Consider the following 20,623-nt stretch of genomic DNA (forward strand, 5'->3'; position numbering starts at 1 on the left):
AAAACACACAATTCACATATGATCCAGAAATCCCACTCCTTGGTGTTTGCCCAGGAATAATGAAAGCGTTTGTCCACATGAAGGCTTGTTACTCAGGTGTGCACAGGAGCTTTCTTCCTAACAGCTCCAAAGTGGAACCAACCAAAATGTCCACAGGAGGTGAACAGAGAAGTTGTGGTATAAACACATAACGGAACACCAGACACCAGAAAAATGGGGCAAACTGATAGACACAAACATGAATGAATTGCAAAAACATTTTGGTGAGGAAGAAAAGGAAAATACTAGTGAGTACGTAGTGTATGATTCCACTCAGGAATAAATTTGCAAATTTTTGAGCCACCACCAAAGAACATACGAGGATGCCAAATTCACATGTTATAAAAGCCAGGCCTCAACACTGGAAAGGTATATATGCATAATTTCCTGACGTTACAAAGGTAAGCCTAAGAACAACCAACATTACCTCTTAAGTCTTTGATTCTTCATCTATAATAATATAGTAACAGTTCATAAACTTCATCAAATTAGTTGTGAGTACTAAATAAGCATATAATGTGCTTAGCGTAGTGCCTGGAATACAGTATAAGCTCAATAAGTGCTAATTACTGGGGCTGTTTTTATAACCATCATCACAATAATTATAATTGCTTATGGGGAGGACAATACATTCATAAAAAGAGATAACCCAGAAAACAGACAAATGAAACAGATGGACGTCGCTGGAAATCAATTAGTTAACATTCCTATCAAAAACTCATCACTTTGTTGATGACATCAGAAAGGCAAACATTACAGCAAAAGCCAAATGAGAAGTTTGGGAATATATTTGGAATCATTTAATAGCTGGTACTAAAATTGAAAAAAATACTGCTAAGGTCTTACAAGATTTGTAAGCATATAAATAGATACTAAGTCACAAGAAACAATACCTTTCAGTCACTAGAACTTCACAGAAGCAAGCATTTAAGGAAGGAAGTGATTTGAAGCGCCCAGGGACTGTTCCAATTACAGGAGGTAAGGAAGCGAAAGACAACATAAACTCTAGTAGGTGTCAAAAAAAAGCAAAACAGGGTGCAGGATAGACAGATGGGAACAACACAATTAGGAGCTACCTTGAAAATAGGAAAGCATGTGAATTTAACATGACCAAAAAAATGCAAAGATAAGAGAAAGGCAAAACTAATCTTGTCAACGGGAATTATGCACAATTCCAGGCTGAGCAAGGTCCAAAAGCTGGTTCTTATATAATCCCCACCAAAGCATAACCTATCACATTCTTTGCTAGTGGATAGAGAAGGGAGCATTTGTGTCATACATGACGGTCCACTAATGCCAAGGTATGTCCATTGTCCCCATGCCCTTCCACCTCCATCAATATCCCCTAAACTACCCATGAGGCCCAAAACATTTCTTCACACAGCTTCTGCTCTTTTTAAAAGAAATACCAAACAGCTTTACTGGGATGTAACTCACATTCCATACAATTCACCCATTTAAAGTATACACTTGAATGTTTTTTATAGTCTCAGGAATGTGCAATCACTACCACCTAATTGCGGATAATTTTCAGCACCTTCAAAAGAAAGCTAGTAGCCATGCGCGCAGTCCCGCCGATACTGCAGCCCTAAGCAGTGGGGCATCTACTTCTTGTCTCTATAGTTTGCCTATTCTGGACAATGTACATGAGAATCTACATGAAAAGAATGCAATAACCAAGTCACAGCACAAAAACCTTCAATGCGGTGTCCAGACGTCTACTGCCTCTAGTGTAAGGTCAAACATGGTACGTATGGTCAAACAGATACAAAGCACTATGAGATTTCTAAAGAAAGCCCTAACTGGAAGGAATTAGTTCTTCATGGAGAGCACAGCACTGGGTCTGGTCCAGGAGAGATCAAGAAGTGGGACAGAGGAGAAAAGGGTAATCTATCTTCATCTGTCTTCTACCTGAAAGGCACGCATTCCCACCAACCCCATCAAACAATCAAATTAAAGAATGAAGCCGGCACTGTGCTGGCTGAAAAGTGCTGCTGAGCACTGTTCATGAAGGAGCCAAGCTTGGTTAGTAAGACAGTTACACAGGACCTTCCTTATCCTGGACGGGCACAGTGATGGAAAGGCGGCCCTGGTCACCTCTGAGCTTTAACAACTTTCAGCAGCTCTTCCTTACCTAAAAACAAAAGCCAGCCTGCTGCTCAACATTCCTGATGTCCTACAATCTGGCCTCAAGCTCTTTCTTTCCCACTTTACCATCTTCTTTTGAGAAGCCCTCCATCTTAACCAAATGGTGTCCAACACTTACCTCTAACCTCCCTGTTTTAGCATTCATTCAAACTGTTTTCTCTGTGTAGAGTATCTTTTCCACATCTGACAATAAAACTTGACATCCAGCTCAAACACCAATTCTCCCATGAAGCATCCCTGATCACTTCTGAGCCCTTCTTTCCCTGAACACCCTAATCCACTCATAGTGCCCAAGATTTACAAATCACTTGGTAATTAATAAACCATAGTAATTAATGTGGTTTTACCCTCCCTAAGCCATTACCTCCTAGAAGCAAAGAACTGTACCTTATGTGTTTATATTTCAGAATCCACAACAGAGAAACAGTTAAAGCAGTAAGATATATGGGGTAGAGTTCAAAAGAGGGGGTGAGGGAGCCACACCATGGACACTGCGTTGGGGCTGCTGTATTTACCAGTTAAAAGTACAAGGGGGGGGGGGTATTAAAATGTATAAAGAGCCTCTCATTCTCTAAAACTTATGGAAAATATGAAAAAAATAAATGAAAGCTCATAAATGAGGTTCCACAGACAGACAACTGGGCATAGGTACTGACTGCCTTTAAACACCATTAGAAAGCCAGGTAGAGAATTCCAAAGACACATCATTAATAGCAAAAGACTTTAATTTATATTCTGAAAGATTTCTGATGTTTAAAGTCAATATGCCCTTTAATTCTGATTGATATTTTTACAAAAAGAAATATAAAATGACTAATAAAACAAGTCAATTTCTACAACATAGAACACTGACAAAAAAATCTTTTTAATTCTAGGGGGAAAATGCTTAAAGGTAATACGTATTTTAAGTAACTAAATTCTAGAAACCAATCATTAAGAACTCCCATGCATAATTCCAACTTTATGTTAAATTTCTCATGTTAAATGGCATAAAAGAGAACCGATTAACTTTAGCTACACTAAACAGGTATAGTGCCACCTTATTAAACACAATAAGCAGACTAGAGTCAAGGAATAATGCCACGCCTACCATTTATTATAATCAAAGGACAATTATCAAGATCATAAAATACAACTGAGAAAACCAAAAGAGGGTAGAAAATAAAGAAGTACATATGCTTTAATTTTCAAAGAAGTTAATATCCATCAGATCAATCCTAAGTTTAGAAGTTACCTTTTCTGAAAGCTTCATGTATTCAATTGCCATTAGAATAAAGATGTACCAAAGAAGCCCTTGGCTGAATATATGCCTATGACTCATCTGTGTTATTATAAAACCAAGGCATTTCCAATATACATTACAGAAAGAGACCTCTGAATTAATAACCTTGCTTTATAGAAAAAAGCACTTAAGACTCTTGCAATCACCCAGAACTTGCCTTTCCATGTGATCAGAACGCAGTCAGAGCATTTATATTTAATTAGCTTATATCTCAACAAGGTACTTTCTAGAGTCTCTAGCTCACCAGTGGAAGTTGACTGCCCAGGTCTTAACTGAAAGCTCTGTAGCACTAACAGCATAAACCCGTGATTTTCAACCTTTTCCATCTCATGGCACACACAAACTAACTACTAAAATTCTGCAGCACACCAAAAAATATTTATTTTTTGCCAATCTGAAAAAAAAAAAAAAAAGGTATAATTTTGATTCACTCACACAGGACAGCTATTGTTGTTGGCTGTTGTCATTTTTTAATTTGACAATCCGAGGAAAAGGTCAGTGCCCCTGACTAAATAGTCAGGTATTGAATGTTTTAAAAATTCTTGCAGCACACCAATTAAAAATCACTGGCATGGATCAACAGAGTCCAACTCCCACTCCCCAGAAAGTAGAGACTTTATTCAGAACAATGGTGATAGAATATCTAAGTAACTCTAAAAATATTTCCCTAAACCATATGAAAAAAACAAAAGAAAAGGAAATTCTACACAAAACCACACTTTCAGCACAGCCTGAAGACACAGAATGCTGATACTGCAAAATAACGGAATGAAACAGAAAATTCACCAAATCCCAGCACTTGATGTCTCAGGCTGTCCCTCCACCCCTACTGAGACACAAGGCGTGGTGGCAAGGAGGCTAGCAAAGCAGCTATGTATGGGTCGTTTGCAAGGACCACCAAAAATATAAATCTACCCTAAATCTGAAAATACTGCAAATTTGTCTACTGGATCAGAATTGGGAAGGAAGTTCAAAGTTCTGATGATCTAAAGGAACAGGCACCATTTAAGGTGCTACCTGGCATGTAAAGGGGCACAACTTTGCAACACATCGCTTCTGGAGAAGAAAGCAGGTAAAAGGGGAAACGTCCTTGGCGACTGGATAGTAAAGGGCAAAAGAAAAAGGGGAAATTTTTTTTTATTATTATATCTTTATTGATTTCAGGGAGAGGAAAGGAGAGGGAGAGAGAGAGAGACAGAAACATCAATGATGAGAGAGTCACTGATCGAGCCCGCAACCCGGGCATGTGCCCTGCCCGGGAATCAAACCCCGATCGCCTGGATCCCAGGTCGACGCTCAACTGCTGAGCCATGCCCGGCCGGGCGAAAGGGGGAAATTTAAGGTCTTGTAAGACCAAAGAGAATCATAATACTGGAAGTCTTACAACTCTTCTCTGACCATTAAAACAAATAAAAACCATTGAACAGAACAGTTCTATACTGACAGAGGAGGGTACCATTCAACTAGGAACACCCGAAAGCACCCAATACCATAAAAATGAACAAAGGAAATGTGAAATCGAGAAAATCAGGAAACGGAACTTGACAAATATGAACTGAGGAAAATCCCCTACCAAAAACAACCCAAAGTAGAAAAGTAACTCAGTACTCCAAAGAGAATTAAAATGTTCAAATGAGCATGTGAAGATATGAAAACCACTTTGAATCAAAAATTCAAACATTAAAAACAAAAATGGACCAAATACAAAAAAGCTGGCTGAATTCAGACAGGAAATGGAAAAAAATTAATAATTCTTACAGAAGTGAGGAACAAACTGCCAGGCATCCAAGGGAGAATTGATTCAAATAAAAATGAGCTGCCACAGTCCGCTGCAGGTGTTATGAGCCACATCCATTGACACCTGGTGTGATGCTTCATCCGATTTCAGATAAGTCCCGATGCACCACTTCACAGTAACTTACAAGCCACAACCCTTGTGACACTCACATAAGTAAACTTGTTTTTTTTCATAATAAAGTACATCATATTGGCTATGTATTTATGTATTACTTAACCATTTAACATATCTAAAACCATGCTGCTATTTTAAATAGGCTTATTAGGTTCCTACTCTTTAATGTGTCATTGACAAAGGCTTCTAGTTTGTTCCTCTAACTCCACTTATCCCATTAACCCTGTGGTATTTACTGCACAACTTCACATAGCTCAGTGAATTTAGGAACACACAGGCCACATTATAGAACCAACTGTGGATGTGTACGTGTGGGTTAGGACGCACACCTATACACCTTAGCTCTATTGAGAAGGCCTAGAAACAATGACACCCCAGTAGCAATGAGCACACCTAGCGCCCAGATCTTGGTTTCTAAATGCCATCCTCCAATAAAGTCAGGGCTCTTGGGAAAAGAAGATTCCAGGATTGGGACAGGTAAAATACAAGTTGAGTCTGCAGTTTCCTGTAGTACCAGAAAGTAAGGAAATTCTTAGAAAGGATGGAGACATGTCAAAGGACATGTCAACCAGAGGCGCTCTCAATGGCCAAAGCTGGATGATCTGAGCAATAAAATGATAATATGAAATAAATACAAAATAAATACAATACAAAATAAATACAAAATAAAATATCTTTGAGTCTATACTAATATAAATAAGTGACTAAATAAATGGAGAAGGGACAATTCTTCATTACAGAAGAATCTCAATTGATAAATGAAGAAAAAACTATGAAATCATCATTAGGTATAAATATTACATTAATAATTGTTGTAGATAAGTTCCACTGATGGATGCTAAAATGAGTGGGTGAAAGTCTGAAGAGGAACAGGAAATTTAACATAGACTCTCCCCCAAAATATTTATCATTTCCAAAGAGAAAAACTAACTTTACAATGGAGAAACTAGCAGGGGCCACCTTAATTATGTGATCAAAATTAACATCACCGATAATAAGACATGATATACCCCCGATATAAAACGTACCCCCTGGTATGGTACTATTACTCTTGTGGTGGTATAACCAAAAATGCAAAATCCCAAATGAACCGTAAGAAAGCATCAAAACCAAACTCAAAGACATTCTAAAAAGGTATCATCAGTACTTCCCAAAAGAATCCAGATCACAAAGACAAAACAGAATGTGTTAATATCAAAGCTTCTCCTTTCGTTTTGTAAACAGATAAATCCTCTCAGTCTCCTGCCCCCTTCATTCCTTCACTTCCACTCCTCTTTCAACGCCCATTTCATGGCCACATCCTTAGGCCCTGTCATGATCAGGAACTGTTCCGCCTCTGACAGTAAAATACTCCCCACTCTCCGACATGCCTATTTACCTATCCAGGCGCTCTCACATGTAAACACATCACCTTCTCAAGCCAGCTCCTCTTGCTTCCAATTTCATAAGCTGCCCATTCATTCCCTCAGTTGCCCAAACACCTCATCTTCCCCCATAACTCTTTCCTTCACCTTCCACATGCTCCCCCATCACCGAGCCCTTTAGTTCTGCCGCCTGTCTCTCTCTCAAACCCAAGTTCTTCAGTCATCCCACTCCCTTCGTTGGGGCAACTCACCCCTTCTAACTAATCTGCTGAATCACCCTTTAATTATTCCCCCTGCCTGACAGTTTTAACCCTCTCCAAAGAATTCTCCACAGTGTAATCAGTATTATCTTTTTAATTAACCTCCTCCAGGGCTTAAGGATGCTTCCATTCTCCCTAAGTACAAATTCCTTCACATACCTTAAGGGCTCCTCACAATCTGGCCCGATTACTGGTAAACACTCCCCTCCCCCTTCACGGAACTGTCCCATGCACTCTGCAGGTTTCAACCTAAATTGAAGGGGTCACTTCTGGAATAAAATTTTCTGCCTCCTTGAAATTGGGTGAATCACCCTGGGGTTTCTTTGTTTTCCAAGGGAACTCTGCAATGCCCACATCGAGCACATAGCAAAGTGGATTATAAATTTACATATGTCCACACTCCCATCCATCTGTGAAAGCCACGCCTGTTCCGTTGCTATGCCTCATCACCTAGCCCCGTGGACTAAACGAGCAAGGTAATGGCCATTATTGTGAAATAAATTGCTGAAGTAACACAATGTTTACTAAGAATTAAGACTCAATGAACTCCTGGCTCAGGAGCACAATATTCTTTCCACTGTTACTTTGTGGCACTTAATTTTACTTTCATAAACAATTCAATGTTAATTAGGTATAAAGCATGTAAAGTTAAAAAGGATCTAGATATCATCTCATTTTATAATTAAAGTGATGCCAGAAAGGTGATTACTTGCTGAAGAACAAAACACTATAAAATGGCAATGCCAAGACTAGGCATTTTGATGTTCTTTAATTACAAACTTTAATCTCAGGAATTAGGGTTTTAAATTTTGAAGTTGAAGAACTTTAAAGTTTTTCATTTCTTCTAGGATAGCAGAGTTACTAAAAACAGAACAAATGAATCACCAATTCACTTTAAAGAATCCACAAAATTACCCAAAATGTTGTAACAAACATAAGAATATTTAATTATGGTATAAAAGTAATAAAGATAATACTGAGTCATTATTATAATTACATGTTATAAACAACATATGGATATCAACTAAATTCACAGCCTGTGGAACATATTCACTGAACATATAGATATATAAAACAGGTTTCTTTTTTTTTTTAATATATCTTTATTGATTTCAGACAGAGAAAAGGAAAAGGAGAGAGAGAGAGAAACAACGATGAGAGAGTCATTGATTGGCTGCCTCCTGCACACCCCCCAACTGGGGATGGAGCCCAAAACCTGGGCATGTGCCCTGACTGGGAATCTAATCCTGATCGCCTGGATCCTAGCTCGATGCTCAACCGCTGAGCCATGCCCTGCGGGGCTAAAATAGGATTCTTACTCCAAAGAAGCTTAAAATTTTTTGGGAAACAACACCCAACCATTACAAAATCAAATAGAAAAAATAGGTGAAAGTAGTCATTTAAACTGTTAACACTTTCAAAGGAAAAGACTTTCTTCTAAGGAGTTTCAGGAATGTAAAGAGAAATTACAATCTACTGTCCAGGGTATCAGCATAAACTCAAAATCTCTTATCCTGGACAGCTGGAAGGGCTCGAAAACAACACAACCTCAGTATCAACAAGCATATCCACTGCCCAGTTCTTGGTTTTAAATACTCTTACCAAAAAAGAAACCAGGACTCCTTGAAGAAATGGCCGATTGTAACCAGCAGGAGGAAAGGCAGAAAATGAGTGTGGAAGAACTTACTGTCCCAAGAGACAGAAGGGCTCTGAAAACAACAGGAACGTGTCAAAGCAGTCAATGAGAGAAGCTGACGGAGCGCCCACTGGCCAAATGGGAGTTAGTGCGGAACATCGAAATGAACCCTGTGCTAACAGGTGATAGGGCATAACCTACTTAATAAAAAAAGAATCTATGAATTTACATTGATATTAAATAAACAAATGAGAAGGAAAAGTTCTTTGCAAAGGAATAAAATGCCAACTAGTAAATGAGGAAGGAACAGAAAAACGCCGCCCTGGAATCACTGTGCAGTAACTGATGCAGGCAAGAACCATCAATGAATGCTGACACTGCCACGTGGGCAGTTTAGGGAGGACCGAATATTTATGGTCTCAAAGTGTCTCCCCATAAATAATTCAATAACAACAAAGATGACACTGATAACTTTATATGGAGAAAACTAGCCGGCAAACCTTAACTGCGTGATCCAAGTCAACACCATCAACGGGTCAAACTGACATCATATTGCCTCCTAATGAGGTGCACTAAGGATACATCATCACTTATGTGGCATTCCTGCCAAAAACGCACAGCCAGAATTGAACAACAAAGCAGCAGTATGACACACCCAAACCGAGCCATCCTACAAAACAAAGGGCCTGTGCTCAAAACTTTTCACGACAGGAAAAAGAAAAACAAGGGTGAAGGACTGTTTCGAGTTAAAAGTGACGAGATACAACAGCTATAATCCAATGATGACTCTACTACGATAGATACTGGATTAGAAAAATGCTATCCAAGGACATAATTGGCACAATTGAGATTTCAATATTGAATTTCTTGAATCCATCACACTATGGTTTTGTAAGAACATGGCTTTGCTCTTTGAAGACAGCAGCTGAAGCAATTAGGGGTGAAGGATCATGAGGTGTACAAAATACTTTCAAATGGTTCCATAATAAAATATTTATAAGAGGAAGAGGGGAAACAGAGGAGGAAGGAGAGGAGGCAAAAGGAGATCTATAGAGTGGATTCCTGCTATTACTGTACAAGACATGAAGATATGTTCAATGTGCGGTTTCCTTGTTACCTGAGTACACAGTGAACTAATGCAGCATGTCCATCTAGCCCTTGTATGGGTCTGTGATGTTCTGCATCTGATGATAAGCCTCTGACTTTAACTGAGCAAAGGCCCGTCTCTGGTATACTCCAGAAGAGTATATCGAGGAGCTTAACACTGTAAATAAAATAAATACTCATATCTGTTTCCAGACTTTGGGCCGCTCTGTAAATACAAATAATAATAAAGCAAACATGCCAAATGTTAACAACTGGTGACTCTAGGTGACAGGTATATGGTAGTTCATTGTACTATTCCTGTAACTTTTCTCTAAGTTTTTTCCAAAACAAAGTTAAACACACAAAAACACACAAACAAAAAAAACAAAAAAATCTTTCTGCCAATACTAAGATTTTACTTTGGGGAACTGAGCCATTTCTTAACAACAAAATCTTAACTCCCAGATTCTTCTCTCCCTTTCCCTTGATAATCCATGTCAAATTAAGGTTAACACCATTAAGAAAAAGGTTTTCAGTATCAAAGCAAACGTTTTGCTAAAGTAGTCCCCAAGTTGCAAATGGGATATATTCCAAAAGCCCATTTGTAAGTCAGCTGCTTAAAATGTGGAATGATTTTCACGATTTCAAATAGTGGTTAGGTTCCTAATGTTGGCCACAAAAGCTCTTCACAAACCTCTGTTAGCAATCCAGTTGAATTAGTGTTGCATTTCATGTATACTGTGTTCAACTGCGGGGTCTCTCCCCCAACCTTCCTGAAATAGCACAAAATTAGGTGGCTAAACTGAAGGGAGGAAATGGAGAGGATGTTGGACAGTAAGGAGCAACCAGTAACTAATCACACTTTCTAACACTGTTTTTACAGGGACAGGCATTTTAAACTGGAAATACAGCCCTCAGCAAGACGGCTCCTCACTGCCTAGCGAGAAAGCAAAACGGAATAGCAGGAAATGCCACTTGTGCTCAACAGCTCTGAGATTATGCCTTGACCCAAAATGCTGATGACAATATGTTAATAAGTATACAAATTCATAAGGTAGTATTTTATAGTCCAGAAAGTACCTTTATCGTTTTTAAACGCAGACTGGGAAAACTAGTTTGTGGTTGATCCTTTTAGTTGATTAGGAAAACTTCATCATTTACTGAGCATTCACTATGTACCATGATAGACTGGAAGGTACTGATCACAGGAGCAGAGCAGAATCGTCTTAGGTGTAGGAACTCAGCCAAGCAGAAGAGAATGACATCAATTAAAATACTCCAAATACTCTAAGACAGTGTTTATTCTAGTGTGCTAATGCCAGACATACAGCTACCAACAAGAGACAAGGCCCTGCCTTCATGGAGTTTACACTCAGGTAATGGAGTAAGACCATAAAGAAGCGATAACTACAGAAACAACGTATGTATAAATTACAGTAAGTATCTTAAAGGAAATAGACAAGATGTGTGAGACAGTAACTAATGAAGTACAACATTAAACAGGATGGTCGGAGTGAGAGGTGAACCTTGTTCCAAAGGGTTTAGTCAAAACAGTCTTATGAAGGGCACCTCAAACAGTTGTTACAAAAAGCACAGAAGACCCTAAAATAAGGGCACAGGGAGTGTAAAGAACACTGAGGGGTCCGTGCAGCTGGCACCCAGTGACTGAGGAGAACTATGAGAGGCAGAAAGAAGAGCAGGGGGGAGATCATTCAGGCCAGGGAAAGGGGGACAGGCTTTACTTGGAGAGGAATGGGAGGGAAATCAGTGGAAGCTTGTAAGCAGAGAAATGACATGATTTAACTCTTAAAATAATCCAAGGGCTGCTGTGTAAGGAGCAAGAAAAGAAATAAGTCCCATGAGGAGGCTACTGCAGTAATTCATGCAAGAGATGAAAGATGCCTTGAAGGTGGCAGTGAACACTGAGGGGGGTGGGCTGGCTCAAGATAAACCCTCAAGGTACAACAGAATTTGTGATTAGGCTGAATCTGAGAGAAAATAAATGAATCCAGAAAGATAAGTTTTTGGCTCGCGTACTGTGACACCAAGACTTGGGGTAGGAGGGAGGAAGAAGACTGGGGGAGAGAATTGAATAGCTAGCTATATTGTAGTCATATGGCTAATACTATGTTTGAAATTCAAACTAGGTTTCCAAGTGGATATCAAACTAAGGGAAAATTCCGGGCTAGGAAAATGTAAGTGGCAATCATCGGCATTCATGGCCTTTTCAGGGAAGAGCAAACAGCTGGCCTTAACTGGGTCAGAGACATTGAAGGGTAGAAGGGTAGCGCCTGACAATGAACCTGGAAAGACAGGAAAGAATCTTTATGAAGTGAACCATGACTAAAATAACAGCAATAGCAGTAGTAGTAATCGCTGCATTTCAGGTACCAAGTACTGTGCTAAAGCCTTTACAATACACATCTCATTTAATCCTCTCAACAACTCCACGAAGTAGATAACATTATAACCACTGTTTTATACACTGAGCCGCAAGAAGACTGAGAACTTGCCAAAGAACACAAAGTACTAGAGTGGATGTTCTAAGACAGTATGATTTTAGAGGCCAGTCTTTTATCCCGTAAATGACTGTCTCTCTACTGATTTTCTATGCCTTCAAAATTTTTCTTAAAAGAATGACATTTAGGTCTAAATTTTAGAAATACAATTCCCATCTCGATGTAAAAGATGGATTGTTAGGGGCGGGAATAAGAGGTGAGACAGGCAAACACAGTATCAGTCAATGCAAGAACACCTTGTTTTAATAAGCCACCAGTTACCTTCCCAGGTTGAATGAAGAGGATCCCTTTGTTCCAAGGGTCACAAACCATAACTCAAACTAATCCAAGTCCACCTGCATAAGCATGCTGCTGGTAACAAAAATAACCTGGTAAAAGGGTCCAGCTCATGCCGTATAAATTTATCACCCACTACCAAAATACTTCTCAAAACAGAACTTTATTGATAGCTCAATTTTTTTTAAAGTTCATAGGCTAAAGTTTATATTTTTGTATAAGGAAGAAAATAAAATTAGTACTGATTCAAGACAGCCATAAAAAGATGTGCTTTGGTTGATGTTTATTAGAAGTCTGATGAACTAGTGTCTGTTTTTTACCCATGTTAACAATTCCTCTAGCGTTCAGCACCAGCAGTTAATAAACTTCAGAAATAAGTTGCCTGCTGTCATACACCAATGTTCAAATATTGGCATTCCACCTCAGAAACCAGCTAATTTTTTAACTTACATGCTTATGATTTCATCTCAAAGTGATTACTAAGACAATTTGATATTATTTAAAATATTAAGTTCAATAAATGTCAGTTAAATTTAGTCAATAATAATTATTAAAATCAGTAAATAAAAATTTATATTAAAATGTAATATTTATTAACTATGTGTCAACACTCATCAGGTGCTATGCATGATACTTAACAAATGGGTTTATGCTCAATTATAATAAACTGGACACAGGGCCACAGATTATAGAGTACACAGATAAAGCACACACCGATAAATTCACTTGGTTCCACAAAGCAGGTAAAATGAAGTATAAAAAATTATACAGGGTGAGGCAAAAGTAGGTTTACAGTTGTTTACATAGAAAATAATAAAATTAATAAATAATAAACTGTTTCGAGTACTCACAACTGTAAACCTACTTTTGCCACACCCTGTAGGCTACCTACTAAACAAAAGCTGTTTTTAAAATATACCTGTTTCAGGTATGTTATAAAAATATTTTTCTACTTTCAAATTTTAATTACTATATCTTGAAGACACAGTTAATTCCTAAAGGATATATAACTTTTTTTTACTATTTGGGGACATTATGAAGGTTAGAATCAAACAATGATTGCAGATCAAGAATCTAATGTAGAAGAGCCAACTAAACATTTTATGTATATATATGTGTATATATATATATATATAATTTTAAATTTACCTTTATTGTTGAAAATATTACAGATGTCCCCCTTTCCCCTCCACTGACCCCCTTTATGTATACTTTGACAATGAATTTAAGAGGCTGGGATATCATATCCCAAATATATGTGCATTCTCCTGTATTTATACACTATATGAAGTCCTTTGTCATGGACACTACACATACAGATACTAGGCAAAGAACCTGCATAATCTTATTGGAAGGAAGGGATATACGGAGCAAGAAATAAAGGGAGATCAGGGAGTGCGCATTTTTGTATACTAAGCTTCAGGCAGTGTGTGAGAAACTTTCACACCTATTATTTCATTTAAGTCCAACAATCCCAAGGAGCAGGTGGTGTACTTCCTTTGGATTTTACAGTGGTAGAGCTGAGATCTGAACCAAGATCTTATGACAAACTGAAAGTCTTCCTTCACAAGGGCTTGCAAATCAGCACATGTTAAAGTGTTCTTTTGTTGGAGGTTATCTAATTGAAAGACTGATTTGATTTTCTATATTTATACTTCTCTAATTACTTAAACATTGAGAGGGCAATCCTTTGTTTACTAAGAACGTTCACAGATTCTTTCTAATCTAGAAAAAAGCAATATTGATCATTTTCAATCCATAAAGCAGTATTTTTATCGCCCCATCACTGATAAAACTTCAGTTAGACTTTGTAACATGCATAGATGCCATGAGTATATCTTTAAACAAACAACAAAAAACAGGAGTATGTGATTACTGACAGAATAAATGCCCACACACAATCCAGGACAATCATCATTACATGTCCTCTTGCCAGATTAAAAGCAGTAAAGGGAGAAGAAATAGGCGGCTTTCCAAAACCTGACTGACAGCATGCTACTTCCCAATGACAAATCTGTTTACAGCTTCCTCCTCGTAAATCAGAACACAAATCTGCGAAAGATTTAATTCGAACAGTTCAAACTTTAAAATCATGTTCTAGTCAACATTTCCATAATTACTTAACCACCCTCAGAATACACTTCACTATTTCTCCCTTGGTAACCAAATTACTGACTGATATTGCTATTGCTTATTAATAAAATTGGTATTAACCTGAACAACATTCTAAAGGGAAAATACAAAGCTGCAATGCAAAAATAAAACACTACTCCAAACAACTCCGTATCTCTAAAAGATTATTTCCAATTGCATGTACAAGAAACAATCTTTGTCACATGTACCTATTAAGGAAACGTAAAAACTCTAAGAATCATGGAAGGAGGTTATTCTCAAACCATAATTCAACATGGTAACATTACACTTATTACTTTTGAGCCCCAATGAGCTATTTTTCCTTCCACTGAACAACCCCCACAAGGCACATCCCTTAACAATTTTAAAACACTTTTGCTGGAAAGTAATTTGAATTAAATATAGTTTTATCACCTTTGTTCCAATGTGAAAAAAACCATAGTTTTATACACATGTAACAATAGTGTGAATTTAACGAAACAGATTAGCAAATCTGTTTAGGGAGGTTACTCTTAGTTAAAGAAATTGACTGCTTTGGTAATTAAATTTCTATTGGAAACAATCTTGAACACGAATTGTTAAAGGCTGAGTCTACAAGGTACTTAAATCCCAGTTTTAGGATGTATCACAACTTTTTACAATAATGCTCACTGAAAACATAAAGTGATTCCAGAATCAATTAGGACATCATCACATAGAACAAACTAATCAATATTTTATGACACAAAACGAGTTCATTACATTTGCTATAAAGTCTAACTAAAATTGGCATCCACTTTAGTGAAAACATGTTTTACTTTTTTCCTAAAAGTTACCATACAGTTTAAGAAATGAGTAGACTCAGCCCCCCCCCAAATATACACACTCCCAAGAAAAAAAACAAACACAAAAAAGGGGACATACAAAAGCCGTAACAGCACAATAGTTTTTTTTATCCCCCATTCCTCAATTCACATTTTTAAAAATAAATACCATCCTTATGCTTTCAAAAAAAGAATATTTTAAGTTATTTTGTTTACCTTGTCCACTGACTGTTCAAGTACTGCCAAGGTAACAGATTTTTAAAACTGACAACTGGAGGACTTGGGGCAGCTGCCAAAGCAGCACAGCTGGATTCTTAAAGGGAAAGTGCTCTTGGGCAACGGGCGCCCACTTCCAGCCTCGGGGAACCTTCTCCTCCGGCGGCGACGAAGACACAGGGCGCGCGGGGCACACGCTGCGCGTAGGAAACACGCGCCACGAGCGGGAGGCGGTATTTGCTTTAAAAATACATGTACTACTGTTAACCCGTCGCGGCAGCCCCCTCCCCCGACGCACGGCTGCTGGACGCCGTCTCCCGCGAACTAAAGCGCAGGCTCCCCTGCGACCCGCGCTCGCCCGCCGGACCCTCAGCGCGGCGGGTTCTCGCCTCGGAACCGCTTCGGGCCGCGCTGTCGCGGGTGGGGGGGGGGTGTTTATTCTAAGTCAGAAGCGCTCGCTGTCTCCAAAGTTGTTTGCACTATGTCATCTAACTTACTTCTCGCTGTTCCAAGGCGATATCGAGCTAAAAAGGCAGAGTTTCTATCACGCAAACGCTTCCCCGCGAACCGGGACCTGCTCGGCCGCCCGCGCCGCCAGCCGGGCCCCCGCCGCGGCCGCCCCTCCGCCCCGCAGGGTCCGCGCCGCGCCCTCAGGTGCCCCCCCACCCCCGCCCCCAAACACCGACCCCGCCGCCCTGACATCTACACTCGGGGAGCTGAGACCCAAGGGTTCCGCCCGGCAGACCCACCTCCTCCCGAGGAGACGCGGGAGAACTTCAAGTCCAACAGCAGCGCGAACGCCCCCCTCACTGGGGGTCCGTCCTCTCGGGGAGACCCCGGCCTCGGGGCGCAAGGTCCCGCCCCGGAAAGGCTCGGGCCCCCCGGGAACTCCTGCAACTTTCACGGAGGTGACGTCCGCCACCGTCCCCCAGCCCCAAACGCCGCGCGCACCGGAGGTTCCGCAGGCAGGGCCCAGCTGCCCAGTCCCTCCCCGCCCGCGACACCCCCGACCCGGGCCCGCCCTCGGGCACCCCGCCCCCACCTCCTCCGGCGCCTCGCCCCTCAGCGCGGACCGGACTCGACCACCTCCGGCCGCCTGCCCGCACCCCACCCGCCCCAGCGCCGCCGGCCCGCGCCCCGGCCTCCTGCCGGCCGGACGCCGCCCTGTCCTGAGCCCCCGGGCCAGGGGCTCCCCGCCTCGGTCGTCCGCATCCCGCCCGGCGCGCCTCAGCGCCTGCCGCCCCTCGTGAAAGGCCGCCCCGACTCCACGGGCCCGAGGGCCGAGCCCCACAGCCTGCGGCCCTCACCGTGTCTCCGAGCAGCTGGCGGGCGCGCACACGCTGCGGCCGGGACCCGCCACCAGCACCCGCGTCGCCCGGAGACGCCTCCCTCAGCCCGGGACTCGCCGGGACACCCGCGCACGGATCCCCACACCGGGGCTATTTTTAGGCGACGGGCCCGGCCAGACCGGAACTCGTTCCTGCCGCGCGTGCGCACTGGCGGGGGGCGCGGTGTCCCTCCGCCAGCCGCGCCTGCCCGTCTCCTCCCCGCGCGGGGCTCGCGTCTCCCTCCAGGCTTCTTGTCCGAGTCGCTCCGTCTCCTTGGTGCGCCCTGGGGTGCTTGGAACGGGAAAGACACGGCCGCGGGCTAACGGGGTCACAGGGACGGGCCGCGAGCGCGCCGCACAAGGACGCGGGGGGCGGACTATGTTTTCCGGGCGGTCGGAGCCGTCCCGGCACAGGAAGGGCAGGCCGGCGGCTGGCGCCGGGACGGAGCGCGCCTTCCCTGCAGGGCCGCGCTCTCGGGGAGGGACACCGGCCGCTGGGGAGGGTGGGGCGCCTCCCGGGCCCGGCGGCCCGCCGCCTCCCTGACCAGCCGCAGGGAACGGCCCCAGTCGGCTAGTGACGCGGCGCGTGGCAAATGGCCGCGCGTGGCCGCGAGCGGCAGCCAACCCGGGCGCCGGGGGGCGGGGCTCCCGGGGGCGGGGCCGCGGCTTCGGGGAGACGGTTCCGCGGGAACCGAAGCCCCCGCGGCGGCGTCGCTCCGGGCGCCCCGACGCCCCCTGCCGGCCCCGGCCCGCGGGCCTCCTGCCTCCCCGCTCCGGGAGGGCCGGCCTGTGCTCCCGCCTCGCCGCGGGCACCTCGCTGAGCGGTCGCGGCCCCCCCCCCCAGCAGGCGGCGACCCCTCGGGCCTGGCCGGCCCAGCTCACCGGCCCGGGAGGGACCCACCTCCCGGTCTCTCCCGTTACTAACAGGCGTCGCCGCGCGCCTTGAGCGCCGAACCTGGGGCCGAGCAGAGCGCATCATTTCTTACAACATCACCACGAACTAGATTCAGTTTCTGTTCCCATTTTACAGAAGAAGAAAGGGAAGCAGAGCGCCAGGGTGCCCACTGGGGTCCCCGAGCCCAGGAAGGGGGCACAAGGGCCGCCTGCTGACCGCCCGGCACCCGCCCGTCCGAGGCGCGGCGGGGACGCTGCTCCGCCTGCGGAATGACCATCGCGTCCCAAGGCGGCCGCCTCCGCGCCTTTCCCAGGCCGCACGGCCTCCGCCTGCCCTCCTAGGCACCCGGCACAAAGCCCAGCGCTTATTTCCGTATGAACATGGGATACTCGGTCCCCAGCACTTGAAACAAAGTGTCTGGGGCGGGCCCGGGAAGTGAGAGGCAGAGGGGGCTCCAGGCCCCCTCCCTTAAGGAGGTGCAGTGCAGGGGAGCCCAGCTCGAAAGTGCGCGCAAACGGACCGGGAGCGCTGCTCAGAGCCCCGCGATGCCAGTGTCCATAGGAGCCAGCAGCAGGGACTGCAGGGAGGTTTTTAAAACACGTTAAAATTTGGTGTAACTCAGCAAGTCCTGTGGAAATGCATGCTTTTTAACCTGCCAGACGCTGCAGGCCCAGCTGGATTTGGCTCCTCTGCTCCAGGAAAGTAAGAGTTTGGCACTTTTCCTTCAAAGCCTAGGGTCTGAGGTGGGGGGACCGTGAGCAGTGACTCCCTCATTCCCGCCTGCCCTTCAGCCTGGAAGGAGAGCAGACTGTTCCAGAAGAGGTTTTCACACTCTAATGGCTCCATCCCATCTCCCACCCTTGCAAATGCGGACTCTACTGGGGCACAGAAGAGTCGGCTCACACGGACCACCTCCTACCCATTCAAACGCTATCGGTCACTCCAGAAAGCCAGACACAGAACTTGGCTGTGAGTCCAGCCAAAGCAGCAATGAAAAGAGTCTTTGCATCACCTAGGAGAGCACCTCTCTCCCCACCACCCACTGGAAATCAAAGCAGTTGTTGAAGAATTGCAGGGAGAGGAAGAGAGGGAGCGTAAGTTTAAGAATTCTAGTACACAGCTAAATCCATTAGCAAAACATAATCACTCTTATTTGTAATTAAAGTAACCAATTTTAGGAAATCATCGCAGCCTCTGTTCAGCTCTCAGAACCGTACCTGAACCCCAGTGTCTTTGGCAACTTCCAGCGCACAGTGTGACCCAGACCATGTGTGAGCAGTTATATTGTCTTGGAGGTAACTTACTCTGATGACTAGCACCTGTCAGCCCTCCCACTCTTTGTGGCCTCTCTAAAGCACTCAGGTGTGTGAGCTCAGGGGTCTCACACTGTACTGGGCACTGCAATACTGAGGGGAGGAAGAGCAGCCCTTGCTTCAAAGGGGCTGGCAGGCCGTGGAGGGAGATACGCCTCATAACACAAGCTGTCCTAATGACTACCAAGAGGGGTTTCCTAGGGTACGAGAAGAGCACAGATGATAAGCATCTGATGAGGGAAGAGAGTTAGGGCTCCTTAGAGGAGCAATCCACAGTGAATCTAGAAAGCCTGAAAAAGATGAAAGGGCCCCGCCTTATCTTGGTCTGCAGAATAAAGCCCAAGCTCCCTAGGAGGCAGGGATCCCTGACCGCCTGACCAGCCTCTTCCTGCCAGACACCTCAACCAGCCCCATGCAGGCATCACAGAAGTTTCTCTGCACACACCAAGTTACTTCCTCCTATCTGCAGGATAAACCCCTTTATATCCATCAAGTTTACACTTAGGCACCCTTTTCTCTAAGAGCCCTTTTCTAATAGAGCGTCTTAGCTGGAATATAAGTATTCCTTTATGTATGCCCGTCTCCTCCCCTTTAGAGAGGGAGCTCCTAGAAGACAAGAACTGTGGTCTACTCCTCAATTGACCTGCCATATCTAGCACAGTGCCTGGCATGTAATAGACAATCATAATGTTTGTTAAATATTTATGAGCAACTGCTATGTGCAAGGACCCTTTGGGTGTGGCTCAATAGAGAACCCACAGCCAGTGTAGTGAACTTGGAGCCTGGAGCCTGGATCAAGTGCTGGGAAGTGGTGGGGGATGAGGCTGGAAGAATGGTCAGGAGGACATTTGGATTTTTCTGAAAGCAATGAGAAGCCACTGATGTTTTAAGCAGGTGAATTGCTTAATCTATAAGGCATTTTAGAAGGATCGCTTGGGGTGAAAGTTGAAGGTGGGTGGCTGCAAAACTGAAGCAGGACAACCAGTTAGAAAACACTCAAGGTGTAGTCATTGCTGTCAGAGCGTCCCCTCCCCACGGATATCCCCGGACTGTCCCCACACATGCTGATGGCTCCCTGCGTGTCTCTGTTGATGACATGCTCTGGCCCCAGAAGAGAGCTCAAGGCAGTAGAGAAATACCCGCCTTCCTCATGCCTGGGAAGACAAGTTTGAGGCATGTTCCCTAAAAATCTCCCAGGAAGGGTGGTCCAATTTTAATCCTGGGAAAGTTTTGTAAATCTGACATGGGATCTAATGACTTATGCATATTTGAGAAAATCAAACTCCTCATTTTAAACCTAAAGGTAAAAACATAATCCACCTTGTACTGTACATGGCAAGTTCTTTCAGTGTTAAAACCATTAATGCACATGTGCAAGAGAGAGTCCCTTCATGCATTTCTTTTCCACTGCGAG

The 20,623-nt window shown here is 43.5% G+C and overlaps 1 protein-coding gene across 16 annotated transcripts in view; it reads right to left on the reverse strand.

The window, feature by feature from the left end:
• The window catches only part of MEF2A (myocyte enhancer factor 2A), a 79,082-nt gene extending 61,490 nt beyond the window's left edge, over positions 1–17,592 (reverse strand). For 5 of the 16 annotated variants that reach the window (XM_081124685.1, XM_081124681.1, XM_081124692.1 and 2 more), the window contains exon 1: positions 16,982–17,592. The gene's annotated coding sequence lies outside the window, so the exon portion shown is untranslated. Of the gene's footprint in view, positions 1–16,423; positions 16,650–16,981 lie in introns of those variants that run through there. The other 11 variants (XM_081124682.1, XM_081124678.1, XM_081124688.1 and 8 more) reach the window with 7 other exon arrangements.
• Positions 17,593–20,623: the final 3,031 nt, after the last annotated feature.

The sequence above is a fragment of the Miniopterus schreibersii genome (genome assembly GCF_964146895.1).
Source record: "Miniopterus schreibersii genome assembly, chromosome: 22".
Classification (NCBI taxonomy): domain Eukaryota; kingdom Metazoa; phylum Chordata; class Mammalia; order Chiroptera; family Miniopteridae; genus Miniopterus; species Miniopterus schreibersii.